Raw genomic sequence first — 13,663 nt, 5'->3', positions numbered from 1 at the left:
TATAAAGGTCAAAATTTGTGGAGAAAGGCTGTAAGTGAGGAATATACTCTTTATGTTTACAATTGAGGCCGAATGATTCTGGCGTCTTTTGTATTACTCAGGTGAAATCCATATGGTTCCAGTACATACTTGTAAGAACTCTCACAAATTGTGGTAAAACTATTAAAATACGCAATTACAGTTTCCAGAAACGATTGGAAACTGGGAAGATACACTTGATATAAAAGTCAATAGAGTCTTACTACATTTCCTGCCATTTTTAATCACAGACATTACCTGTGGGAAGCCGTGAAAGGACCAGAAAACCATAATATTTACAACTCCGGGGACTTTAGGGAGCGTTTTCACTGGAATTTGCTTTAAAACATTAGGAATTCTTGTTTATACAGCTTAAAATTTGTGTAGAAAGCCTGTAAGTGAGGACTATACTGCTTATGTTTACAATTGAGGGGGAATTATTCTGGCGTCTTTGGTATGACTCAGGTGAAATCCGTATGGTCCCAGTACATACTTGTAAGAACACTAATTGTGGTAAAACTTTAAAATACGCAATTAGAGTTTCCAGAAATGATTAAAAACTTGGAAGATACACTTGAAATAAAAGTAAATGGATTCTTACTACATTTCCTGCCGTTTTTAATCAAAGACATTACCAGTGGAAAGCCGTGAAATGACCAGAAAACTGATAATATTTACAACTCCGGGCACTTTAGGGAGCGTTTTCACTGGAATTTGCTTTAAAGCATTAGGAATTCTTGTTTATACAGCTTAAAATTTGTGTAGAAAGGCTGTAAGTGAGGACTATTCTGCTTATGTTTACAATTGAGGCCGAATTATTCTGGCCTCTTCTGTATGACTCAGGTGAAATCCTTTCGGTTCTAGTACAGACTTGTAAGAACACTCTCTAATTGTGGTAATACTCTTAAAATACGCAACTAGAGTTTCCCGAAAGGATTAAAAACTTGGAAGATACACTTGAAATAAAAGTAAATAGATTCTTACTAAATTTCCTGCCGTTTGTAATCACAGACATTTCCAGTGGAAAGCCGTGAAATGACCAGAAAACTGATAATATTTACAACTCCGGGCACTTTAGGGAGCGTTTTCACTTGAATTTGCTTTCAATTATTAGGAATTCTTGATTATAAAGGTCAAAATTTGTTTCGAAAGGCTGTAAGTGAGGACTATACTCCTTATGTTTACAATTGAGGCCGAATGATTCTGGCGTCTTTTGTATAACTTATGTGAAATCCTTATGGTTCCAGTACATACTTGTAAAAACTCTCACAAATTGTGGTAAAACTCTTAAAATACGCAATTAGAGTTCCCAGAAATGATTGGAAACTTGGAAGATACGCTTGATATAAAAGTGAATAGGTTCTTACTACATTTCCTGCCATTTTAAATCACAGACATTACCAGTGGGAAGCCGTGAAATGACCAGAAAACTGATAATATTTACAACTCCGGGCACTTTAGGGAGCATTTTCACATGAATTTGATTTCAAATATTAGGAATTCTTGATTATACAGGTCAAAATTTGTGTAGAAAGGCTGTAAGTGAGGACTATACTCCTTATGTTTACAATTGAGGCCGAATGATTCTGGCGTCTTTTGTATGACTGAGGTGAAATCCTTATGGTTCCAGTACATAGTTGTAAGAACACTCACAAATTGTGGTAAAATTCTTAAAATACGCAATTAGAGTTTCCAGAAACGATTGGAATCTTGGAAGATACACTTGATAAAAAAGTAAATAGAGTCTTACTACATTTCCTGCCCTTTTTAATCACAGACATTACCTGTGGGAAGCCGTGAAATGACCAGAAAACTGATAATATTTACAACTTCGGGGATTTCGGGAGCGTTTTCACTGGAATTTGTGTTCAAATATTAGGAATTCTTGTTTATACAGCTTAAAATTGGTGTAGAAAGCCTGTAAGTGAGGACTATTCTGCTTATGTTTACAATTGAGGCCGAATTATTCTGGCCTCTTTTGTATGACTCAGGTGAAATCCTTTCGGTTCTAGTACAGACTTGTAAGAACACTCTCTAATTGTGGTAAAACTCTTAAAATACGCAATTAGAGTTTCCAGAAAGGATTAAAAACTTGGAAGATACACTTGATATAAAAGTGAATAGATTCTTACTACATTTCCTGCCATTTTTAATCACAGACATTACCAGTGGGAAGCGGTGAAATGACCAGAAAACTGATAATATTTACAACTCCAGGGACTTTAGGGAGCGTTTTCAGTTGAATTTGCTTTCAATTATTAGGAATTCTTGATTATAATGGTCAAAATTTGTGTCGAAAGGCTGTAAGTGAGGACTATACTCCTTATGTTTACAATTGAGGCCGAATGATTCTGGCGTCTTTTGTATTACTCAGGTGAAATCCTTATTGTTCCAGTACATACTTGTAAGAACACTCACAAATTGTGGTAAAACTCTTAAAATACGCAATTAGAGTTTCCAGAAATGATTGGAAACTTGGAAGATACACTTGATATAAAAGTGAATAGATTCTTACTACATTTCGTGCCATTTTTATTCACAGACATTACCAGGGGGAAGCCGTGAAATGACCAGAAAACTGATAATACTTACAACTCCGGGGACTTTAGGGAGCGTTTTCACTGGAATTTGCGTTCAAATATTAGGAATTCTTGTTTATACGGCTTAAAATTTCTGTAGAAAGCCTCTAAGTGAGGACTATACTGCTTATGTTTTCAAGTGAAGCCTAATTTCTCTGGCGTGTTTTGTATGACTCACTTAAAATCCTTCTGTTTCCAGTACATACTTGTAAGAAAACTCACTTATTGTGGTAAAACTCTTAAAATACGCAATTTGAGTTTCCAGAAACCATTGGAAACTTGGAAGATACACTTGATATAAAAGTAAATAGAGTCTTACTACATTTCCTGCCGTTTTTAATCACAGACATTACCTGTGGGAAGCCGTGAAAGGACCAGAAACTGATAATATTTACAACTCCGGGGACTTTAGGGAGCGTTTTCACTGGAATTTGCTTTAAAATATTAGGAATTCTTGTTTATACAGCTTAAAATTTGTGTAGAAAGCCTCTAAGTGAGGACTATACTGCTTATGTTTACAATTGAGGGGTGATTATTCTGGCGTCTTTGGTATGACTCAGGTGAAATCCATATGGTCCCAGTACATACTTGTAAGAACACTAATTGTGGTAAAACTCTTAAAATACGCAATTAGAGTTTCCAGAAAGGATTAGAAACTTGGAAGATAAACTTGAAATAAAAGTAAATAGATTCTTACTACATTTCCTGCCGTTTTTAATCACAGACATTACCAGTGGAAAGCCGTGAAATGACCAGAAAACTGATAATATTTACAACTCCGGGGACTTTAGGGAGCGTTTTCACTTGAATTTGCTTTAAAATATTAGGAATTCTTGTTTATACAGCTTAAAATTGGTGTAGAAAGCCTGTAAGTGAGGACTATTCTGCTTATGTTTACAATTGAGGCCGAATTATTCTGGCCTCTTTTGTATGACTCAGGTGAAATCCTTTCGGTTCTAGTACAGACTTGTAAGAACACTCTCTAATTGTGGTAAAACTCTTAAAATACGCAATTAGAGTTTCCAGAAAGGATTAAAAACTTGGAAGATACACTTGATATAAAAGTGAATAGATTCTTACTACATTTCCTGCCATTTTTAATCACAGACATTACCAGTGGGAAGCGGTGAAATGACCAGAAAACTGATAATATTTACAACTCCGGAGACTTTAGGGAGCGTTTTCACTGGAATTTGCGTTCAAATATTAGGAATTCTTGTTTATACGGCTTAAAATTTCTGTAGAAAGCCTCTAAGTGAGGACTATACTGCTTATGTTTTCAAGTGAAGCCTAATTTCTCTGGCGTGTTTTGTATGACTCACTTAAAATCCTTCTGTTTCCAGTACATACTTGTAAGAAAACTCACTTATTGTGGAAAAACTCTTAAAATACGCAATTTGAGTTTCCAGAAACGATTGGAAACTTGGAAGATACACCTGATATAAAAGTAAATAGAGTCTTACTACATTTCCTGCCGTTTTTATTCACAGACATTACCTGTGGGAAGCCGTGAAAGGACCAGAAAACTGATAATATTTACAACTCCGGGCACTTTAGGTAGCGTGTTCACTGGAATTTGTTTTAAAACATTAGGAATTCTTGTTTATACAGCTTAAAATTTGTGTAGAAAGCCTGTAAGTGAGGACTATACTGCTTATGTTTACAATTGAGGGGGAATTATTCTGGCGTCTTTTGTATTACTCAGGTGAAATCCTTATGGTTCCAGTACATACTTGTAAGAACACTCACAAATTGTGGTAAAATTCTTAAAATACGCAATTAGAGTTTCCAGAAACGATTGGAAACTTGGAAGATACACTTGATGTAAAAGTAAATAGAGTCTTACTACATTTCCTGCCGTTTTTAATCACAGACATTACCAGTGGGAAGCCGTGAAAGGACCAGAAAACTGATAATATTTACAACTCCGGGGACTTTAGGGAGCCTTTTCACTGGAATTTGGTTTCAAATATTAGGAATTCTTGTTTATACAGCTTAAAATTGGTGTAGAAAGCCTGTAAGTGAGGACTATACTGCTTATGTTTTCAATTGAGGCCGAATGATTCTGGCGTCTTTTGTATTACTCAGGTGAAATCCTTATGGTTCCAGTACATACTTGTAAGAACACTCACAAATTGTGGTAAAACTCTTAAAATACGCAATTAGAGTTTCCAGAAATGATTAAACACTTGGAAGATACACTTGAAATAAAAGTAAATGGTTTCTTACTACATTTCCTGCCGTTTTTAATCAAAGACATTACCAGTGGAAAGCCGTGAAATGACCAGAAAATTGATAATATTTACAACTCTGGGCACTTTAGGGAGCGTTTTAACTTGAATTTGCTATCAAATATTAGGAATTCTTGATTATACAGGTCAAAATTTGTGTAGAAAGGCTGTAAGTGAGGACTATACTCCTTATGTTTACAATTGAGGCCGAATGATTCTGGCGTCTTTTGTATTACTCAGGTGAAATCCTTATTGTTCCAGTACATACTTGTAAGAACACTCACAAATTGTGGTAAAACTCTTAAAATACGCAATTAGAGTTTCCAGAAATGATTGGAAACTTGGAAGATACACTTGATATAAAAGTGAATAGATTCTTACTACATTTCGTGCCATTTTTATTCACAGACATTACCAGGGGGAAGCCGTGAAATGACCAGAAAACTGATAATATTTACAACTCCGGGGACTTTAGGGAGCGTTTTCACTGGAATTTGCGTGCAAATATTAGGAATTCTTGTTTATATGGCTTAAAATTTCTGTAGAAAGCCTCTAAGTGAGGACTATACTGCTTATGTTTTCAAGTGAAGCCTAATTTCTCTGGCGTGTTTTGTATGACTCACTTAAAATCCTTCTGTTTCCAGTACATACTTGTAAGAAAACTCACTTATTGTGGTAAAACTCTTAAAATACGCAATTTGAGTTTCCAGAAACCATTGGAAACTTGGAAGATACACTTGATATAAAAGTAAATAGAGTCTTACTACATTTCCTGCCGTTTTTAATCACAGACATTACCTGTGGGAAGCCGTGAAAGGACCAGAAAACTGATAATATTTACAACTCCGGGGACTTTAGGGAGCGTTTTCACTGGAATTTCCTTTAAAATATTAGGAATTCTTGTTTATACAGCTTAAAATTTGTGTAGAAAGCCTGTGAGTGAGGACTATACTGCTTATGTTTACAATTGAGGGGGAATTATTCTGGCGTCTTTGGTATGACTCAGATGAAATCCGTATGGTCCCAGTACATACTTGTAAGAACAGTAATTGTGGTAAAACATTAAAATACGCAACTAGAGTTTCCAGAAATGATTAAAAACTTGGAAGATACACTTGAAATAAAAGTAAATGGATTCTTACAACATTTCCTGCCGTTTTTAATCAAAGACATTACCAGTGGAAAGCCGTGAAATGACCAGAAAACTGATAATATTTACAACTCCGGGCACTTTAGGGAGCGTTTTCACTTGAATTTGCTTTCAAATATTAGGAATTCTTGTTTATACAGCTTAAAATATGTCTAGAAAGCGTGTAAGTGAGGACTATTCTGCTTATGTTTACAATTAAGGCCGATTTATTCTGGCCTCTTTTGTATGACTCAGGTGAAATCCTTTCGGTTCTAGTACAGACTTGTAAGAACACTCTCTAATTGTGGTAATACTCTTAAAATACGCAATTAGAGTTTCCAGAAAGGATTAAAAACTTGGAAGATACACTTGAAATAAAAGTAAATAGATTCTTACTACATTTCCTGCCATTTGTAATCACAGACATTACCAGTGGAAAGCCGTGAAATGACCTGAAAATTGATAATATTTATAACTCCGGGCACTTTAGGGAGCGTTTTCACTTGAATTTGCTTTCAAATATTAGGAATTCTTGATTATACAGGTCAAAATTCGTGTAGGAAGGCTGTAAGTGAGGGCTATACTCCTTATGTTTACAATTGAGGGGGAATTATTCTGGCGTCTTTTGTATTACTCAGGTGAAATCCTTATGGTTCCAGTACATACTTGTAAGAACACTCACAAATTGTGGTAAAATTCTTAAAATACGCAATTAGAGTTTCCAGAAACGATTGGAAACTTGGAAGATACACTTGATGTAAAAGTAAATAGAGTCTTACTACATTTCCTGCCGTTTTTAATCACAGACATTACCTGTGGGAAGCCGTGAAAGGACCAGAAAACTGATAATATTTACAACTCCGGGGACTTTAGGGAGCGTTTTCACTGGAATTTGGTTTCAAATATTAGGAATTCTTGTTTATACAGCTTAAAATTGGTGTAGAAAGCCTGTAAGTGAGGACTATACTGCTTATGTTTTCAATTGAGGCCGAATGATTCTGGCGTCTTTTGTATTACTCAGGTGAAATCCTTATGGTTCCAGTACATACTTGTAAGAACACTCACAAATTGTGGTAAAACTCTTAAAATACGCAATTAGAGTTTCCAGAAATGATTAAACACTTGGAAGATACACTTGAAATAAAAGTAAATGGTTTCTTACTACATTTCCTGCCGTTTTTAATCAAAGACATTACCAGTGGAAAGCCGTGAAATGACCAGAAAATTGATAATATTTACAACTCTGGGCACTTTAGGGAGCGTTTTCACTTGAATTTGCTATCAAATATTAGGAATTCTTGATTATACAGGTCAAAATTTGTGTAGAAAGCCTCTAAGTGAGGACTATACTGCTTATGTTTACAATTGAGGGGTGATTATTCTGGCGTCTTTGGTATGACTCAGGTGAAATCCATATGGTCCCAGTACATACTTGTAAGAACACTAATTGTGGTAAAACTCTTAAAATACGCAATTAGAGTTTCCAGAAAGGATTAGAAACTTGGAAGATAAACTTGAAATAAAAGTAAATAGATTCTTACTACATTTCCTGCCGTTTTTAATCACAGACATTACCAGTGGAAAGCCGTGAAATGACCAGAAAACTGATAATATTTACAACTCCGGGGACTTTAGGGAGCGTTTTCACTTGAATTTGCTTTCAAATATTAGGAATTCTTGTTTATACAGCTTAAAATTGGTGTAGAAAGCCTGTAAGTGAGGACTATTCTGCTTATGTTTACAATTGAGGCCGAATTATTCTGGCCTCTTTTGTATGACTCAGGTGAAATCCTTTCGGTTCTAGTACAGACTTGTAAGAACACTCTCTAATTGTGGTAAAACTCTTAAAATACGCAATTAGAGTTTCCAGAAAGGATTAAAAACTTGGAAGATACACTTGATATAAAAGTGAATAGATTCTTACTACATTTCCTGCCATTTTTAATCACAGACATTACCAGTGGGAAGCGGTGAAATGACCAGAAAACTGATAATATTTACAACTCCGGGGACTTTAGGGAGCGTTTTCACTGTAATTTGCGTTCAAATATTAGGAATTCTTGTTTATACGGCTTAAAATTTCTGTAGAAAGCCTCTAAGTGAGGACTATACTGCTTATGTTTTCAAGTGAAGCCTAATTTCTCTGGCGTGTTTTGTATGACTCACTTAAAATCCTTCTGTTTCCAGTACATACTTGTAAGAAAACTCACTTATTGTGGTAAAACTCTTAAAATACGCAATTTGAGTTTCCAGAAACGATTGGAAACTTGGAAGATACACCTGATATAAAAGTAAATAGAGTCTTACTACATTTCCTGCCGTTTTTAATCACAGACATTACCTGTGGGAAGCCGTGAAAGGACCAGAAAACTGATAATATTTACAACTCCGGGCACTTTAGGGAGCGTGTTCACTGGAATTTGTTTTAAAACATTAGGAATTCTTGTTTATACAGCTTAAAATTGGTGTAGAAAGCCTGTAAGTGAGGACTATACTGCTTATGTTTACAATTCAGGCCGAATTATTCTGGCCTCTTTTGTATGACTCAGGTGAAATCCTTTCGGTTCTAGTACAGACTTGTAAGAGCACTCTCTAATTGTGGTAAAACTCTTAAAATATTCAATTAGAGTTTCCAGAAAGGATTAAAAACGTGGAAGATACACTTGATATAAAAGTGAATAGATTCTTACTACATTTCCTGCCATTTTTAATCACAGACATTACCAGTGGGAATCGGTGAAATGACCAGAAAACTGATAATATTTACAACTTCGGGGACTTTAGGGAGCGTTTTCACTGGAATTTGTGTTCAAATATTAGGAATTCTTGTTTATACGGCTTAAAATTTCTGTAGAAAGCCTCTAAGTGAGGACTATACTGCTTATGTTTTCAAGTGAAGCCTAATTTCTCTGGGGTGTTTTTTATGACTCACTTAAAATCCTTCTGTTTCCAGTACATACTTGTAAGAAAACTCACTTATTGTGGTAAAACTCTTAAAATACGCAATTAGAGTTTCCAGAAACGATTGGAAACTTGGAAGATACACTTGATATAAAAGTAAATAGATTCTTACTACATTTCTTGCCGTTTGTAATCACAGACATTACCAGTGGAAAGTCGTGAAATGACCAGAAAACTGATAATATTTAAAACTCCGGGCACTTTAGGGAGCATTTTCACATGAATTTGCTTTCAAATATTAGGAATTCTTGATTATACAGGTCAAAATTTGTGTAGAAAGGTTGTGAGGACTATACTCCTTATGTTTACAATTGAGGCCGAATGATTCTGGCGTCTTTTGTATGACTCAGGTGAAATCCTTCTGTTTCCAGTACATACTTGCAAGAACACTCACAAATTGTGGTAAAATTCTTAAAATACGCAATTAGAGTTTCCAGAAACGATTGGAATCTTGGAAGATACACTTGATAAAAAAGTAAATAGAGTCTTACTACATTTCCTGCCCTTTTTTATCACAGACATTACCTGTGGGAAGCCGTGAAATGACCAGAAAACTGATAATATTTACAACTCCGGGGACTTTCGGGAGCGTTTTCCCTGGAATTTGCGTTCAAATATTAGGAATTCTTGTTTATACGGCTTAAAATTTCTGTAGAAAGCCTCTAAGTGAGGACTATACTGCTTATGTTTTCAAGTGAAGCCTAATTACTCTGGAGTGTTTTGTATGACTCACTTATAATCCTTCTGTTTCCAGTACATACTTGTAAGAAAACTTATTGTGGTAAAACTCTTAAAATACGCAATTAGAGTTTCCAGAAACGATTGGAAACTTGGAAGATACACTTGATATAAAAGTAAATAGATTCTTACTACATTTCCTGCCATTTTTCATCACAGACATTACCTGTGGGAAGCTGTGAAAGGAGCAGAAAACTGATAATATTTACAACTCCGGGGACTTTAGGGAGCGTTTTCACTGGAATTTGCTTTAAAACATTAGGAATTCTTGTTTATAGAGCTTAAAATTTGTGTAGAAAGCCTGTAAGTGAGGAATATACTGCTTATGTTAATAATTGAGGGGGAATTATTCTGGCGTCTTTGGTATGACTCAGGTGAAATCCGTATGGTCCCAGTACATACTTGTAAGAACACTAATTGTGGTAAAACATTAAAATACGCAATTAGAGTTTCCAGAAATGATTAAAAACTTGGAAGATACACTTGAAATAAAAGTAAATGGATTCTTACTACATTTCCTGCCGTTTTTAATCAAAGACATTACCAGTGGAAAGCCGTGAAAGGACCAGAAAACTGATAATATTTACAACTCCGGGCACTTTAGGGAGCGTTTTCACTTGAATTTGCTTTCAAATATTAGGAATTCTTGTTTATACAGCTTAAAATTGGTGAAGAAAGCCTGTAAGTGAGGACTATTCTGCGTATGTTTACAATTCAGGCCGAATTATTCTGGCCTCTTTTGTATGACTCAGGTGAAATCCTTTCGGTTCTAGTACAGACTTGTAAGAACACTCTCTAATTGTGGTAAAACTCTTAAAATACGCAATTAGAGTTTCCAGAAAGGATTAAAAACTTGGAAGATACACTTGATATAAAAGTGAATAGATTCTTACTACATTTCCTGCCATTTTTAATCACAGACATTACCAGTGGGAAGCCGTGAAATGACCAGAAAACTGATAATATTTACAACTCCGGGGACGTTAGGGAGCGTTTTCACTTGAATTTTCTTTCAAACATTAGGAATTCTTGTTTATACGGCTTAAAATTTCTGTAGAAAGCCTCTAAGTGAGGACTATACTGCTTATGTTTTCAAGTGAAGCCTAATTTCTCTAGCGTGTTTTGTATAACTCACTTAAAATCCTTCTGTTTCCAGTACATACTTGTAAGAAAACTCACTTATTGTGGTAAAACTCTTAAAATACGCAATTACAGTTTCGAGAAACGATTGGAAACTTGGAAGATACACTTGATATAAAAGTAAATAGAGTCTTACTACATTTCCTGCCATTTTTAATCACAGACATTACCAGTGGGAAGCCGTGAAATGACCAGAAAACTGGTAATATTTACAACTCCGGAGACTTTAGGGAGCGTTTTCACTTGAATTTTCTTTCAAATATTAGGAATTCTTGTTTATACGGCTTAAAATTTCTGTAGAAAGCCTCTAAGTGAGGACTATACTGCTTATGTTTTCAAGTGAAGCCTAATTTCTCTGGCGTGTTTTGTATGACTCACTTAAAATCCTTCTGTTACCAGTACATACTTGTAAGAAAACTCACTTATTGTGGTAAAACTCTTAAAATACGCAATTTGAGTTTCCAGAAACGATTGGAAACTTGGAAGATACACCTGATATAAAAGTAAATAGAGTCTTACTACATTTCCTGCCGTTTTTAATCACAGACATTACCTGTGGGAAGCCGTGAAAGGACCAGAAAACTGATAATATTTACAACTCCGGGCACTTTAGGGAGCGTGTTCACTGGAATTTGTTTTAAAACATTAGGAATTCTTGTTTATACAGCTTAAAATTGGTGTAGAAAGCCTGTAAGTGAGGACTATACTGCTTATGTTTACAATTCAGGCCGAATTATTCTGGCCTCTTTTGTATGACTCAGGTGAAATCCTTTCGGTTCTAGTACAGACTTGTAAGAGCACTCTCTAATTGTGGTAAAACTCTTAAAATATTCAATTAGAGTTTCCAGAAAGGATTAAAAACGTGGAAGATACACTTGATATAAAAGTGAATAGATTCTTACTACATTTCCTGCCATTTTTAATCACAGACATTACCAGTGGGAATCGGTGAAATGACCAGAAAACTGATAATATTTACAACTTCGGGGACTTTAGGGAGCGTTTTCACTGGAATTTGTGTTCAAATATTAGGAATTCTTGTTTATACGGCTTAAAATTTCTGTAGAAAGCCTCTAAGTGAGGACTATACTGCTTATGTTTTCAAGTGAAGCCTAATTTCTCTGGGGTGTTTTTTATGACTCACTTAAAATCCTTCTGTTTCCAGTACATACTTGTAAGAAAACTCACTTATTGTGGTAAAACTCTTAAAATACGCAATTAGAGTTTCCAGAAACGATTGGAAACTTGGAAGATACACTTGATATAAAAGTAAATAGATTCTTACTACATTTCTTGCCGTTTGTAATCACAGACATTACCAGTGGAAAGTCGTGAAATGACCAGAAAACTGATAATATTTAAAACTCCGGGCACTTTAGGGAGCATTTTCACATGAATTTGCTTTCAAATATTAGGAATTCTTGATTATACAGGTCAAAATTTGTGTAGAAAGGTTGTGAGGACTATACTCCTTATGTTTACAATTGAGGCCGAATGATTCTGGCGTCTTTTGTATGACTCAGGTGAAATCCTTCTGTTTCCAGTACATACTTGCAAGAACACTCACAAATTGTGGTAAAATTCTTAAAATACGCAATTAGAGTTTCCAGAAACGATTGGAATCTTGGAAGATACACTTGATAAAAAAGTAAATAGAGTCTTACTACATTTCCTGCCCTTTTTTATCACAGACATTACCTGTGGGAAGCCGTGAAATGACCAGAAAACTGATAATATTTACAACTCCGGGGACTTTCGGGAGCGTTTTCCCTGGAATTTGCGTTCAAATATTAGGAATTCTTGTTTATACGGCTTAAAATTTCTGTAGAAAGCCTCTAAGTGAGGACTATACTGCTTATGTTTTCAAGTGAAGCCTAATTACTCTGGAGTGTTTTGTATGACTCACTTATAATCCTTCTGTTTCCAGTACATACTTGTAAGAAAACTTATTGTGGTAAAACTCTTAAAATACGCAATTAGAGTTTCCAGAAACGATTGGAAACTTGGAAGATACACTTGATATAAAAGTAAATAGATTCTTACTACATTTCCTGCCATTTTTCATCACAGACATTACCTGTGGGAAGCCGTGAAAGGAGCAGAAAACTGATAATATTTACAACTCCGGGGACTTTAGGGAGCGTTTTCACTGGAATTTGCTTTAAAACATTAGGAATTCTTGTTTATAGAGCTTAAAATTTGTGTAGAAAGCCTGTAAGTGAGGAATATACTGCTTATGTTAATAATTGAGGGGGAATTATTCTGGCGTCTTTGGTATGACTCAGGTGAAATCCGTATGGTCCCAGTACATACTTGTAAGAACACTAATTGTGGTAAAACATTAAAATACGCAATTAGAGTTTCCAGAAATGATTAAAAACTTGGAAGATACACTTGAAATAAAAGTAAATGGATTCTTACTACATTTCCTGCCGTTTTTAATCAAAGACATTACCAGTGGAAAGCCGTGAAAGGACCAGAAAACTGATAATATTTACAACTCCGGGCACTTTAGGGAGCGTTTTCACTTGAATTTGCTTTCAAATATTAGGAATTCTTGTTTATACAGCTTAAAATTGGTGAAGAAAGCCTGTAAGTGAGGACTATTCTGCGTATGTTTACAATTCAGGCCGAATTATTCTGGCCTCTTTTGTATGACTCAGGTGAAATCCTTTCGGTTCTAGTACAGACTTGTAAGAACACTCTCTAATTGTGGTAAAACTCTTAAAATACGCAATTAGAGTTTCCAGAAAGGATTAAAAACTTGGAAGATACACTTGATATAAAAGTGAATAGATTCTTACTACATTTCCTGCCATTTTTAATCACAGACATTACCAGTGGGAAGCCGTGAAATGACCAGAAAA

The sequence above is a fragment of the Myotis nattereri genome, assembly GCF_964212035.1.
Source record: "Myotis nattereri genome assembly, chromosome: X".
Lineage (NCBI taxonomy): Eukaryota > Metazoa > Chordata > Mammalia > Chiroptera > Vespertilionidae > Myotis > Myotis nattereri.
Note: the sequence above shows the minus strand (reverse complement) of the source record.